Source organism: Lissotriton helveticus, chromosome 10 (genome assembly GCF_964261635.1).
Source record: "Lissotriton helveticus chromosome 10, aLisHel1.1, whole genome shotgun sequence".
In the NCBI taxonomy this organism is placed as follows: domain Eukaryota; kingdom Metazoa; phylum Chordata; class Amphibia; order Caudata; family Salamandridae; genus Lissotriton; species Lissotriton helveticus.
Window position 1 is genome coordinate 98,206,803 of NC_136071.1, and position 16,297 is coordinate 98,223,099.

The window sequence follows — 16,297 nt, forward strand, 5'->3', positions numbered from 1 at the left end:
CAGGTTCCCCTCGGTGCGCATCCACTCTACCCTCGACTGTATTGTTTCGTACGCATTTTCCACTTCTCCACGTATAGTCTTGGTCAGCGAATCATTGGCTGTCGATGGTAAACTTTGTGGGCGGCCTTCAGGCCTAACCACGTTGGTCCAGTCTTCAGTCGATGGAACAGACTCAGTTTAAATTCTGTCCTCTGTGCCATGCTAAGTACCCTCGCACCTACTCACCTCAAGTGTGTAACTTGAGCTCGTCTCCGGAGCACAAAGATGAAGACTGCGACGCTTGTAAATAGTTTCGGTCCAAAAAGAAACTTCACGATCGTCGGGCTAGACGTTGTGAAATCCAAGACCAAAGTATAGAGCACACTCCGGATATCTTCAATGAAGAGTCCGAGCATGAAGAGGTCGAGCCTTCAGCGGCCGAAGAAGAAGAGGTCTTCTCCGTTCCAGAGTCTGATTCGGAGCTCGAAATAGATCTGGGGTCAGAAGACGTGCCACTGGGACTGGGTGCCGTGAGTAGCGAAGATCCTTTGCCCCCTAAACACACACCAAAAAATATAAGGCTTCGACACTACCTCTGCCTTCTGGCCAAGGTCGGCATGGAGACGATGTTTCTGATGCCCCGTCTTCCAGCTCGGCACCAAAACACATAGTCAAACCTTCTGGCTTGGGACCGAGTTGGCTGAAATCCTCTTCGTATCTGAAACTTCCTGGTTAGAAGACCAAACCTGGTTTGGAGCGGATACCCTCCATGCCGAAACTGAAGCACGCTTCTGAGCCTAAATCTTCTGCTTCCCAAAGCAAACCCATTTCAGCACCCAAACTTTAGGTGCCTAAATCAAGACAGTCGCTCTGAGCTGTCTGACCCAAAATTAGACATTGTTCATCCCAAATTGGGATCCTGATACAGGACATATTCATGCTAAATCTGCACTTAAACACAAGCGTCCTTCTAAAGAATTTCACTATAAGATTCCTTTGAAAAAGGACATGGCTACCAGCCCTGCTTATCCTACCCCGCCATCCCCTCCACCTTGACCCTCTTCTCCTCATATAGATCCTTTACACATTACACCTCAGGGATCCCCACTTTCACAGCCTGGAGGGGATGATATAGATGAGAAAGATATTAAATCTCCTGTAGACACATAGAACGATTACACCATTGACCCTCCATTAGACACTGAACAAGATCTTTACCCTGCAAAGCCATCCCCACCTGAAGATAATGTGGCTTATCAGGAATTCATTGCTAGAGCAGCAGAGTATCATGGGATAATGTTACATAAAGAGTCATTAGAAGAGGACTGTTTTACTTGAAACACTTGGGTACACACACACATGTCAAGCCACACACTCCCTATGCTGAAAGGCATGATGAGGCATGCACATGACATCTACAAAGACCCAGTGCGAGCGCACATTTTGACTCCTAGAGACGATAAAAAATATAAACCATCTGACCGTGTCTTTATCAAAGGTCAACTGCCTCTTGACTCCCTGGTAGTGTCTATTGCTAGCAAAAGAGCTAATTCTCAAACTTCTGGTGATGCACCACCCCCAGACAAAGAATCTAAGCTCATGGATGCTTCAGGGAAACCTATACCCGCAAACCACTGGCGAATCGCTAATACAAAGGGCCTACTAGCTAGGTACGACAGGGCACACTGGGATGAAATGGATCAACTGCTCCAATATCTCCTGGAAGAACATAAGGCTAAGGCTCAAGAATCGGTTCAGGAGGGCAAGTTAATTTCCAACTCTTCCATTAGGTGTTCTCTAGATTATTATTATTATTATTTTTACATTTATAGAGCGCAAACAGCTACCCACAAAGGGTTTCCCGGCGCATTCATGAGATGGTTCTTTGATGCTACAGTACAAGTGCTGCTTAGATGTTAAAGAGCCAGGTCTTTAAGGCTTTCCTAAAGCTCATGTAATTAGTCAAATTATTTGCTATGATAGGCATAGAATTCCACAATGTGGGTCCCAAGAAGGAGAAGAATTTTCCACCCATGCGTGACAGTCTGACTTTGGGAATTACAAAATCCTTCGCTGTGACAGATCGCAGAGCACGAGAGGGGCAGTATGGGTGTTCCCAAGCTTGGAGATATTTAGGGAATTTTTTTGTGGCAATTTTGTGCAAAAAGCAAAGTGATTTAAATTTAATTCGATTTTCAATTTTTAGCCAATGAAGATCTCGGATGTATTTGGAAGTAGTAGTAGTACTGGGGATTTTACATAACAGCCTAATTGCTGCATTTTGGACTGTCTGTAGTCTAAGAATCGTGGCTTTCTTTGCCATAATCAAGCCTTGAAGTGATCAAGGCATTGATTACAGTCTTCTTGGTCGATTCTGGCAGCATCCAGCAGATCTTCTTTAGCCATTTTAAAATGGCAAAACATGTAGCAGACGTTTTAACTGCTTGTTGATGCATAGTCAGGGAGTCATCAATAATGATGCCCAAATTACGTGCCCTGTATCACTGGAACCAGAAGCAGGCCCATTTCTGGTGGCCAATGTTGAGGGCCCCATAATTCCTTGTTCTTTCCCAAGACCATCACTTCGGTTTTCTCACCGTTTAGTTTGAGAAAATTTTCTTGCATCCATCCTGCAATTTTCATCAGCCCACATTTGAGTGTGGAAGGGTTGTCATTATTTCCTGAGGAAAGTGAAAAAAGCAGCTGAGAGTCGTCCGCATAAGAGTACATTTTTAAACCGGTTTCTTCCACCACCTTAGCTAGAGGGCTCATATATAGGTTAAATAATAATGGACTTAATATAGAGCCCTGTGGCACTCCATGCTTGAAGACTTGGATATCCGAGCAGGCTGAGCGGGAAAAGACTTGAAAAGTTTGGTCCTTTAACAGAGATTTAAGCCAATTTAAAGCGGGCCTCTGATACCTAATGAATGTAGTGTCCGCATTAATACAGTATGTGATACCGTATCAAATGCGGCACTCAAGTCTAAAAGTACCAGTGCCACCGTTTCGCCTTTGTCCAGCATGAGGCGAATATTTTCTGTAACTCCTAAAAGGGTCGTCTCTGTCGAGAAACCTAACCTGAAACCTGACTGACGGGGGTAGCAGATCTTGGGAAATGACAAAATCGGTTAAAGAACGATTCACATGCTTTTCTAAAATCTCAGAAAATATTGGTAATAAAGAAATAGGTCTAAAATTAGAAGTGCTGACACCACAGCTAGAGAGGTTAATACCAGCATTCTCCTTAGAAGGCATGGGTGGCTTTGGATTTCCGGGTTTAAAGCCGAAGTTCAACAGTTCATCCTAAACACCCCCTTTGACAAGGACATCTTTTTGGTCCTTAGGTCGATCAGGCTCTTGAGAAAATGAAAAAAGAAACTGAAGTGGCAAAATCCGTGGGAGTGCTCCTGTCTCCTTCAAATAGAGGCTCCTTTTGCCGCTTCTTTTATCGGGGAGGGTCTAAAACTGTACCCTCAGACTCAAATGCTTCTTCTTACAAAGGCAACACCCAGTACTCTTTCTTTAGAGGTTTCTATAGAGGAGGATATAGAGGAAATCATTCCAAAGGTAGGGGTATATGCGCCACACCCCTTAACACCCCTTTCCCAAATAAACTCTGACTTACCCACACTTACCTCCAATTACTTAACACCTGTCGGCGGAAGACTTCAACAGTTTCTCCCCATTTGGCAATTTATAACAACCGACAAATGGGTAATTAGCCTTATCCAGCGTGGTTATTGCCTTGAGCTTACCACTAATCCGCCAAACATTCCACGTCGCTCTCACAAACTGTCGCCAGACCACTTACAGTTACTCAAGCAAGAAGTGCAATCGCTCTTTCTAAAGGGTGCCATAGAACCAGTTCCACTACAGTACCAAGGTTCAGGGGGTTACTCTCTCTATTTTCTAATCCCCGAAAAGGATGGCTCGTTAAGACCAAATCCAGATCTCAGAATGTTAAACTAATACATGCTGTCAGAGCACTTCCATATGGTAACGCTTCAACCTCGCTTCCACTTTTACAGCAAGGCGATTTTATGTCCACACTAGACTTAAAAGATGCATACTTCACATTCCAATTCATCCAGCTCATCGCAAATATCTCAGATTTGTGATAGCAGGCAAACATTACCATTTTAAAGTACTACTGCTCCCAGAGTCTTTACCAAATGCCTCGCAGCAGTGGCAGCTCATCTCACGTCTTCCTGTACCTAGACGACTGGCCCATCAAAGCCAGCACGCCCCACAAATGTCTGCAACAGACTCTGATCACGCTGGACCTACTCCACCAATTGGGTTTCACGGTCAATGCGCAAAAGTCTCACATGCAGCCTTCACAGATAAAATCTTATCTAGGAGCCCTCTCAACACTCGCACACCTCTATACTCTCCCACTGCAGCCAGAATTCACAACATTCAAACTCTGTTGCTACAGTTTCAGGCCAACCAAACCTTGCCAGCCAAACTTTCAGGCAACTGCTATAAATGATGGCGTCATGCATTGCAATAGTGCCCCTTGCAAGACTACACATGGGTCCTCTACAAGAATGCTTAGCACGTCAGTGGAATCAATCACCGGGTCAATTAACCAATCTTGTGTTGGTAGACAGCTGCACCCATTGCTCTCCGCAGTGGTGGATCCCACAAAATGTATCAAAAGGGCGGCCCTACATTCACCCTCTTCTACAGATCGTGCTAATAGCAGGCACATCTCTCACAGGTTGGGATGCCTATCTCCACAATTACACAATCCAAGGTCTCTGGGACAACAAGCAAAAACATCTCCACATCACCTATCTATAGCTTCTATCAGTATTTCTAGCATTAAAAGCTTTTCAGTCTCATCCGATAGGCAAAGTTGTCCTAGTTCTCACGGACAACATGACATCTATATACAGCAAGCATTTGCAATGCAAAAGGGCTCGCATTTACGCGAGTTTGAGCTATTGGCATTGTAAATGACAATGCCTTTAGTTTCTGGTTTGGTTTTTTAAAACCTAAATAAAAGGCATTCTCATTTACAATGCCAATAGCTTAAACTCTCATAAATGCGCGACCTATTGCATTGCAAACGCTTGGTTTTTAAAAGCTGCATGTTATTGGCAAAGGGAAAGCTGATGTAGCTGCTGCACGAGGTGCCTCGCGGGATGTAAGTGTGTTATGGGGGCTGGAGTGGGCCATCAAAGGAGACATTTCGCAGAGAAGGAGATTTGTGCGGTAAGCCCGAAGATGTCAAAAGCTGTCTGAGAATGATTTGCAGCTCCCGAAATGCCTGGGTTTGGAGGCACTTCGGGGATCTGTTGTGAAACCAGAAAGCTGCCCGGACGTGTTCGCTTCTTGGAGTATTGTCCAAGGGAGGAGTCACCTATCGGGACTAACAAAGACTTCTTCCAAAAAGACAACAACCTGCAATCATCCCAGCCCAACACCAGGTGGCGATCTAATGCACAGTGTACAACTCTGCAGTTCTACATGCCAAGAACAGATGCATACTGGTAAGTAGCATTTTCCTTCCAATACACCAGCGGGTGTAGCATTGTGGCACTCTCCTGGTGTGGGTAACAGGAGGCCTGTACTCCTTCTACACAGGTGATCAGAGCTGTGACAATAAACCTCAATTTTTTAAGCTTTCTCTTCATTGGTTTCTTCTTTCTAGATTACTGTATGAGTCTCTTGGGCTGTTTTACTGTAAATGGTGCACCTGGCACACACTGGTGCCGTGGAACATATTCTAAAAATGTCCTATCCGCACTGCATGCTCGTACTCCACCCTCCACTGAGCACTGAAAGACTGAGGCCAGTCTGTCCTTCACCGCAGAGCACTGTAGAGTTTGTAGCAGCTTGTGCGGTGTCCCAGAAGCGGGCACCGCGCTCAGTCGTACAGTTTAAAAAATAAACCGAGCGCGGTGTCCCAAAAGCGACGCCGTGCTCGGTCTTAAACTTTAAAAAAAAACGAGCGAAGTGTCCCATATCGCTGCAGCCGCCATTGTGCCCGTCCGTGTACATTTTAAAAAGAGTGCTCGCCCACCAGATAAAGCCCACCGTGTAACGCCGCAAGTAAAAGATGGAGTCCGGATGGGCCTTCCCAGAAGGAGACAGGGCGGTAACAAAGAAGCCTCATTTAAAATCAAGAGCCAGCATTTAGCATAAATGTGGACGCCAGCCAATGCAAATCCTGGGCGAGGCTTCAAGCCGCGCTCCAACACTAGGTGAGACCTAAAAACCAAGGGGGGTGTGGGGTGGGGTGAACTCTCTCTAACTGTCACACCTCTCTCCGAGCACTTGGAGCTGGGCAATCCATCACAGGATTCATCTTCTGGTAGAACACCTTCCAGGAGTAAACCATCAGGTTGCCGACCTCCTCAGCAGAAGAAGGCACCAAATACACAAGTAGGAACTTCATCCCCAAGTTCTCCTTCCATACTTTCAACAATGGGGATTTCCACTTATAGATCTGTTTGCCACAGTGGGCAACGCAAAATGCCCAAACTTTGCATCCAGGTTCCCACACCCTCTCTCCAAAGGCAATGCCCTATGGACACACTGGTCAGGGATATTTTCCTACCCTTTTCCGCCTCTCCCAATCCTTCCATTTCTGATTCGGAAGCTTAGGCAAACATCCCTCACACTGATTTTGGCAGCTCCCACATGTGCCCCCCAACCGTGGTGTAGCAACCTGTTGGAGCTGTCAGTAGTTCCAAATCAAAAGCTGCATCTCCCCCCAATTCTTCTCACTCAGAACCATGGAGAAATCAGGCATCCAAATCCCAAGAAGCTCAATTTAGCAATTTGGATTCTCAAGTTATATAGTTTGGATATTTAAACTTGCCACCAGACTGTATTACTATCCTAATAAAAGCAAGAAGGTCTACTACTAGAGCTTGTTATGCAACAAAGTGGAAACGATGTGTTGTCTATTGTAACAACAACAAAATTAATCCTCTAGATGCTTCTCTTCAAAACATTGTTACATGTTGCAATTACAGCAAACTAAACTAGCTTACACAACAGACAGCATTTATCTTTGTTGAAAGTTCTTGTCATTAAAGCCTTTATGGAGGGCTTAAAGAGAGTAACACCACCCAGAATACCTCCAGCACCGACGTGGAATCTTAACATTGTACTTACAAGATGTACGGGTCCGCCCTTTGAACCATTACATAAATGTCCTTCACAGTTACTTTCATGGAAGGTTGCCTTCCTCATTGCAATCACTTCACCAAGGAGAGTTGGTGAGTTGCAGGCATTAACCTTGGAAGAACTCTTCTTTCAGCTTCTTAAAGATAGGGTAGTTCTTCGCAACAATCCAAAGTTCCTCCCTAAAGTAGTTTCTGTTTTTCATATCAACCAGTTGAGTTACCTGTGTTCTTCCCTCAATCTTATTCTGTAGCAGAACGATCTCTTCACACACTTGATGTCAGAAAAGCCTGTTCTATACTGAAAGGACAAAACATTTGCGCAAAGCAACTGTTTTTTTAATTTGATCCACCTCCCAAAGGATGGCCTATCTCTAAATCTGGTATTTCAAGATGGATTGCTAAATTCATTCAAACGTGCTATGCAAAAGCTAAAAGACCTTTATCTATACCCCCTAGAGCACATTCCACTCTCACAATTTGGAGTGCAAACGTGAACTAACTTGCACTGCATCATAAACTTTATTTACCCACACCGAGACATACCCCAACACTTTGTAATTTCTATGGCGTCCTTTGGGACCAGAAGGGTCCTGCTTTACAAGTGCACACTAGACACTATATATCTCCCTTTGTTAAATAATTCTTTTTTTCTTTTTTCTTTTTACATATATACATGTTTGCGATCCTAGTCTGGCCCTTCTTATGAGCCCATTCCCATGCATCTCCTGGGACTCTCAAACCTGATCCAGCACTGCAAGGCCCAGTAGAGGGGACAAATGTAGTCTGGAACACTGAATTGTAACTCTATAGTATTACACATTTTAAAGGCTGCAGGAAGCCGATGGGATTATGGGTATTGCATCTATGGTTAAGGGCATATACCGTTAAAAGCTTTTAACTTCCATAACATTGAATTTTGATATTTTCATCTTTCCAATGTAAGTTTGGAATGGAAAATCCCAGAACACTAATCACTGTTTATACCACCCATGATTATTATTAGAATGTTGGCTATTGTCTCATGTCTTGTCGGCTTTGTCCTGTGGTGGTATCTTTCTTCAATTTGTGAGCAACTACATTCTGTACCTCTCTTGATTATGTTGTTGTTTGCTCTTCCTGTTTCTTTCTTCCGATCATTTGTAAAGCGCTCCGATACCCTCACGGGTATTGTTCGTTCTAAATAAAACTTTATAAATAAAATAGGGGCATCTATGGCCTTTTTAGGTAACATTCCTATAGCTGACATTTGTAAGGCAGCAACATGGTCTACATCACACACATTTACCAAACACTATTGTGTGGATGGGTTAGCACGCCAACAAGCCAATGTAGGGCAAGAAGTGCTAAAGACATTTTTTTCAGACCACTGCAACATCTACTGGTTAGCAACTGCTTTGAGAGAATACTGCTATATAGTCTATGCAAAGCATGTGTATCTATGGCACACATGCCTCGAACGGATTATGTTATTTACCCAGTAAGCATCTGTTCTTGGCATGTAGAGCTGTAGATTCACATGCACCCTCCCAGAACACCTGTAGTTTCAGTTTTCATTATTTACATTACATACACATGGACATCTCCGTACCATACTCATTACTCCATTCACACCCTCTTGCGGGAAAACAATCTAACAATGGAGTTGATGCCCCTGCGCACTATCCCCGAAAGGAGGAGTCACCTTACCTCGTGACTGGAAAGACTTCTTTGAAAAAAAAAACTTGCAAACATCGAGACCCAACACTGGATGGCTGAAGTATGCATAGCATGTGAATCCTCAGCTTTTCATGCCAAGAACAGATGCTTACTGGGTAAGTAACATGATATATATATATATAAATATGTATATATATATATCTATGTGTGTTTCAAGTTTGCTTCGGCAACCCACCACCTCCAAATTGAAAGGTGCGTCGACGTTGAGGGACCTCCGAAACTCGGTCCAACGTATGCTTACTCCTCCAAGAAAATGGAAAGTCGACTCCGTGTCATTTCACATATAATTTATTGTCAGCTTGTAAAGTGCTTGTCTTGGAGGAGTAAACATATATATATATATAGAATGTATATATGTGTGTGTGTATATATATAACATTTTATTATATTTATAGGCAAATTTAATACACTTGGCAAAGAAAGCAAAGCTAACACAGCAGCCATCATAGAGCAACCGGAACACAACCTCCTCCCTCTAATCTACCCCCTCTCACACACAGATTATTGGTACCACAATATAGCCTCCCCCCCCCCCCCCTCCCCGTAGTCACAACAGGGCTCCTCCCTGACCTGCATTGAACTGAAGGGCATATCGCTTCTTCCCCCCTCACCCCCCTTCTCCATGTACCGTGCGCTTCCCACATACTGTCCTGGTCCCCCATATTTTTTCATTTTATGCAGGCATCCCCGACTCTCATAGACCATTTTATCCCTGATCCTGCACAGTTTCATTGCTTCGACTAGTCTCGGGAAGTGACAGCTACCCCGGTGTCTGGCAATATATCTCTTAGCTATGACTTACCCCACATTGATTAATAGCTAAGTGTAAGAGGTAACCTCAAAGTCTGCCCAGACCCCAGCAATACCCTCAATGCAGATAGGGCTAGAATGCTCCTACCACCTCTGCCAGGGACGTCGTCACTCCTCTCAGAAGGGCTGAACTTTCGGGCAACCCCACAGTGTGTAAAAGAAGGCACCCCGCTGTCCACTCTGGAGGCAACAATCACCCGTTATCCTACTTAGCTTGTGTAGCAGGATGTGGGTATAATATGTCATGTGCTGAATTCCCATGTTGAAAATAGCAATGTGTATGTACATAAGCGGCGTTCATTTGTGTTCACAGTACCCCTTGTTGTAAGCAGAACAGATATCGCTAAAAACACTGACTGTGTTATCCCGCTAGCATAGACCCATGCACACACGTACACGACAGCCATTTTAGGTACCATGGTCTCTCAGTTTGCGATCGATCACCAGCGCCCCTTCCCTGACCCTGCAAGCTTCCCCCATGCACCCTGACCGCCCCCGCTCTCACATGCACAAGTCATGAGCCCTCCCCTATGACTCTGCCTCTGAGAATCACACCCCACGCCTGACCAACACCTCCTTTCCCTCCATGAATACCCCTCCTTTGATGACTTCTTCCTCTGAACCTAATTGTCCACATGGACCGCTGGTCATCCCTTAGCCTGAGGATACAGTTTATTGCCCACTACTGTATGCACTCGCCTCTCTTGAAAGTAGCCACTATTGATCATGACCACCCCACCCCCTGAGATTCGATCAGGCGCACACATTCCAAAGGAATCAGCAGAACACTCAGCTGCGTGACAGCCCCCTCCTATTATATGGAGGATAAGGGCCCCTACTGTAGCCACGTGTTGGAATATCTTCACACTTCACAATGTCTTGATTGTAATGAAGAATGTGTGTGCCATAAACCTGTGTATAAAAGACGAAGCCTCAGAGAAACTTGTTAGAGCACCTCCCGAAGACACTATGCGAGTGTCCCAAATGACATGCTCTCCTCATGAGAAATAAACTCTGTTCTTGTTTTCCTGCCTTCAGCGCCCGTCTCTTTATTTGGTAATTATTCAAGATGGGAACTAAGAGTCGCCCTGCACCAGCAGCCTGGGCATCCGGTGCGTTATGGGCTGACTTTTTTACAAATGGCGTCCCAACGCGGGGCCCAACAGCGACATAAGGTCCGGTAAGAGAGGTCCAGACGATGGGGTGAACATCCAAATGATTGGAGTATACCTGCCTTGAGAGGGCCCTCGTCCGGCTGCCGATTGAAATGAACTTCACCGATTCCGAACGGACCTCTCTCAAGTGACCTATTGTCCTGACTGGAATCCCACAGGACTTCTGCGGTAAAAACATGGAGAAAAGAGAACGATCGGGCGCTGGAAAAAGGAAGGCGAAGAACTGTCCACATGGTCCGGTCCGGGTAAGGTCGTGACACACGACAAATTGCGAAATTGATTGCTTGATTGTTTGAAAATACTAGTATTACTCACTTTATTGTCTCTGAGAGATTCTCTATTTGCAAACAAGCACAGAGTCGCCATACTCTGTTTAGTCTTTGCAGATAGTGAAGGATAGGTAATGCAGACTTTTGTCCCCATTGTAATCCGTCATACCTATTTTTCTCCCCATTGATTGATTGTTTGAATCGAGCATTGAATTGTTCGAAGTTGGTTCTCTTAAGGATCTTCTCTGCCTGCAAACGGGAAGAATAGGAATATTCTCTCTCCCTTTGCAGATAGTGAAGAATAGGTAACGCAAGCTTTTAACCCGTCGTACCTATTTCGTTCCTCATTGATTGATTGTTTGTCCGAACATTGACTGTTTGGAAATTGGTTCTTTTCTTGGAGGTATTCCCTGTTTGCAAATAACGTAGGAAAAATCTTTGCAAGTAGTGAAGGGTAGGTAATGCGGACCTTTGTCCCCCGTTGTAATCTGTCATGCCTATCTACTCCCCACTGATTGATACGCCAGTTTCACCCGGACCATTTACTAGAGGTAGGTCATCTGGCCCGACCAGAGAGCACCCCTAGTGAAAAGGACATATGCCATAATAACGAAGTGATCACTGTATCCTGTTAACAGAAACTTTAGCATGAAACAACCTGGAAAGAAAGGAATAGGAAAACGAAATCAGTAGGCCACTGATGAACTTTTTATTAAATAACAAACAAGGAAACGATAACAATACTTAATGAGAAAACCTATTATTGTCCTAGAAACAAGAAACGTTAGAAATAAGCCCGTAATAAGAAACCTGAAAATGATAAGAGAAGCCAAGCTTGATATTGCGACGGCCATGAGGCAACGAGGCTTCATCGCCCCTCACTGCCCCAAACATGTCTGTCCCACCGCCTGCCACGCCCCAATAACGGCAACCTGAGAAAGATACAAAGCAGCAGACATCCGCCCCCATTCTGGAAACTTCCAAAGTGCAACAGGTTTATGGCTACGCCCAGCAACACATGTAGGGCGGGTCCTGCTGCCAACCGTCGGCCGGAGATCATAAAAGGCCGAGGCCGACGGGATCCGGCTGCGGTAGCTGCTACGACAACCCTGGAGAGTTGCAGGGGGGGAATGTCCGTGTCCTCGACCCCCCCCTCTCTCTCCCAGTCTGGACCAGCATCCATGGAGGGCCTGGGAGTGGAGAGGCCACTACACGAAAGGCCCAGGAAAGTCGCCACGCGCCAAGGTCTGTCCCATCGACCGGAGGCCCGGGCCGAAAATATGCCAGGCGCCACTTCTTTCTTTTATAATGGCTGCGACAACTCTGGGGGGGATGTCTTGCACATGCCTCCGACCCCCCCCCCCGTCCTCATCGCCTGGTCCGGCCATAACAAATGTCAAGCGAGGCGCCGTGGGGTGCACCGGGAGGGAGAGGCGGCGCGAACGAGCCTCTCCCACCTCCTCAGGTGGAGGCTCCCCAGCTGCGCCCTCAACGCACCTCGCACCCGGCAAAGGGTTCGTCCACTCTTGCGGTGCAGCGACGCTCCACGCACCCGGAAAAGGGTTCATCCACTGTGGCGATGCTGCAACACCTCGCCCGGCAGGTTGGAGCCCGTCCGCTCATTTGACCCCGCGATCGCCGGTAGGTGCCGAACTCTCAAAATGGCGGTCTACTTTACAAGAGCGGGCCCAGCATGAAGGAATGGCCCGGTCACCTGTTGACTCCACCATCATAGTTCTCCACGACCTTGAAGATTCTAGAGGAGCCGCGGGAGTCCCCGACCCCCTCAGATACCCCCGATGGGGAATGACTGCCATGATTGCCCACGAAACGATGGAAATGTAGCCGCAGGACGACGGCGCTCCCATGCTGGCGCCAGCCTCAGTTTGAATGACTAGAATCCTGCAGACTACAGTTCGGATCAGTTCCGGTGAAAACACAGTATGACCCGGTAGTAACATTGTTGCCTCCCTCCCCTTTTTGACTGATAGTTCAGACCGCCGATCCTTTCTTTTGCCCTTTAACGGAACTTTTGGACTACCAAAAGAAGCTCTGGGCCAACCACGAGTTAGTAGAGATTTAGACTATGCCTGGTTCTGCCTGACCGCACCCAAAATGGCGCTGATGCAAATGAAACTTTCAACTCCTTGTTGTACCCCGATTGTTCAGCCCTGGTGTCATGAGATATGTATGAAGGGTTTTTTAACCACATGAATTGATATAGGATGTGTACTGATTATATGTTCGGACAATTAATTGATTCAGGATGTGTACTGTCAGTTCGGGAAATGAATTGATATGGGATGGGTACTGGTTATATGTTCGGACAAAGAATTGATATTGGATGGGTACTGGTTATGTGTTCAGACGGTAAATTGACATCAGATGGGTATTAATTGAACATTCGGACAATGAATTGTTGTTAAGTTTGACGCATCATGATTATTGAAAATTGGAAGCCCAACACTTATGACACTCGCTCACACTGAAGTCTCGACATGATTTTATTGCACTTTTCGCACTTGTTATTATGTAATAAACGACCACCGACTCCATTAAAGTTTTCCACTAATAAAGTATCCCCACATCTACAGTTCCAGCCTGCTCCGTGGCCGGCCCACGGGGTTGTAGGCCCGTATTTGTGCACCGACATTCTTATTAAAGATTTTTCTGTGTTGTGCGCGCACTGAATGGCCCATTATTGTACACGTCTCTCTCTCTCTCTCTTTCTCTTTCCATGTCATACGTGTACCGAATGGACCATTTAGGGTGCGGTCTCTCTCTCTCTCTCTCTCTCTCTCTCTCTCTCTCTCTCTCTCTCTCTCTCTCTCTCTCTCTCTCTCTCTCTCTCTCTCTCTCTCTCTCTCTCTCTTTCTCTCTTTCTCTCTCTCTCTCTCTTTCTCTCCCCCCCCCCCCCCCCCAAAAAGCCCCCTGTTCCCTCTTTTCGTGTCTGGTGACGTTGTGCCCCTCCGGCACAAGACATAATTGGGTTTCCTCGAACGCAAAGGTGTTCAGCAAAATTGACCAAAACGATTGTGACTTGCCATATTACTACCTCTCCTTTCTGCAAAACGATAGAACCCGAGGTGGTAATGAAGGAAAGGACAGGTAAGACGACGGACGTCCCCTAATCTGGCCTTTTATAAGGGAACTATAACGTCAATGGTCTTCTGTTTCTCAGTTTGTTAGAAATGCGATCCCCAATGCCCCGATTGCCCCACCCCCCTGCACCTAAGTGCGGATGTCCAGAGTACCCCACTTCTCCCGATCGACCCCAGCTCTCTGTCCAAAGCACCCACGCGCCCCCGATTAACCCTAGCCTCATGTCAGCTACCCACGAAACGTAATTGATGACCTTGATTAACGGTCATTTCCCAGGAAAGCCATGTTTAACATCTGCCCCTTCCCCCTTCTTCATGACGATAACGCCCCTGCTTGCAAGAGTTAGCCGACCCCGAAGGGAGATGTAAGATGGTCGATACTTGGGTTAAAGGGAAGGACGAGTCTCCACATAAGGACTCGATTTTGAATTTGACGTAATACACTGTGTATAAAAGTCCAACTTCTCTTATCATATGTCGCGAATGAACGCTAAGCAGGTCTATGAATTCAATAAGCAATGCCCTTCTGCAGACTCCATAAGTGACGACTTCTGACTGTGACCGATGAACTTTTTCCCCACCTACATAGGATTGGGGACGGAATTGAGATGTATAAATGTCTTCTCCTGCCAGTTTTTCTAAAACTTGTTTTCTACCCATTCAAAGATACAATCACCGGAGGAGAGGAGCTGGACGTAACGCACAGCCTGGCCACAGATCATGGAGCACGTGTGACGACCAAAGGTGGAGCCGCAGAGCAACGAGACGCGGGACGAGGCATAACTTTCAAACTCAGCAGATGGAGGAATGAAGGGCTGCCTTGAAGCCCTCGACTCGCTGACCCACTCGTGCCTGAAGTCCCCCGTCCCCTTTTGAGTCCGACTGTTGGGCATGCCTGCTCGTTGTCCTTTGCTCCCTTGGTCCCTTGGTGTGTTCAAAGATCTGGCCCCGCTCCGCCCTCTCTTCCCTTGATTATCCAACAAACTCACCCTTTTCGCATAAACTTTTGACTATAGAATGAGGTTTTGCCACGGAAAAAGAAAAGACATGCAGGTGCCCAGCTTGAGGCACCCCTAAGAAGATAAGTTAGGAAACAGGACTGTGATCTAACAGCAGAGGACTGATCGCACCCTGCAACGTGTAAGGATGAATCCGAGCTGGACCTATAGCTCCACCGCCGGTGCTCAGCAGCGCCAACAAAAGAAGACGGACTCTGTTAAAAGACATTGCGACAAAGACCCTCCCCCTTTCCAGAACTTTCTACTTACCCCTTGACTAATTGCTTGGATCGAATTGAATCCCTCCCTCAACCATTTTGTATTGCCTTTTAAAATGTTTGCATCGGTCACTCATGTGGTTAGTTTTCCCTGTATGTTGATGTCACTGGAGAGAAAATGTGAACTTGATTTTATAATGTGTCGGAACATTTTTCCTTGATTCTGCATCGACTAAATATTATGCCGATCTCTAGGCTTGTATGAAGAACCAACAAATGTAAATTAACATGTATTGCATTCTGCCTATCGCATCGACTATGTAGAAATTGAACTTGCTTATGTAAAAAGCGGCGACTGTTGAAAATAGCAATGTGTATGTACATAAGCGGCGTTCATTTGTGTTCACAGTACCCCTTGTAAGCAGAACAGATATCGCTAAAAACACTGACTGTGTTATCCCGCTAGCATAGACCCATGCACACACGTACACGACAGCCATTTTAGGTACCATGGTCTCTCAGTTTGCGATCGATCACCAGCGCCCCTTCCCTGACCCTGCAAGCTTCCCCCATGCACCCTGACCGCCCCCGCTCTCACATGCACAAGCCATGAGCCCTCCCCTATGACTCTGCCTCTGAGAATCACACCCCGCGCCTGACCAACACCTCCTTTCCCTCCATGAATACCCCTCCTTTGATGACCTCTTCCTCTGAACCTAATTGTCCACATGGACCGCTGGTCATCCCTTAGCCTGAGGATACAGTTTATTGCCCACTACTGTATGCACTCGCCTCTCTTGAAAGTAGCCACTATTGATCATGACCACCCCACCCCCTGAGATTCGATCAGGCGCACACATTCCAAAGGAATCAGCAGAACACTCAG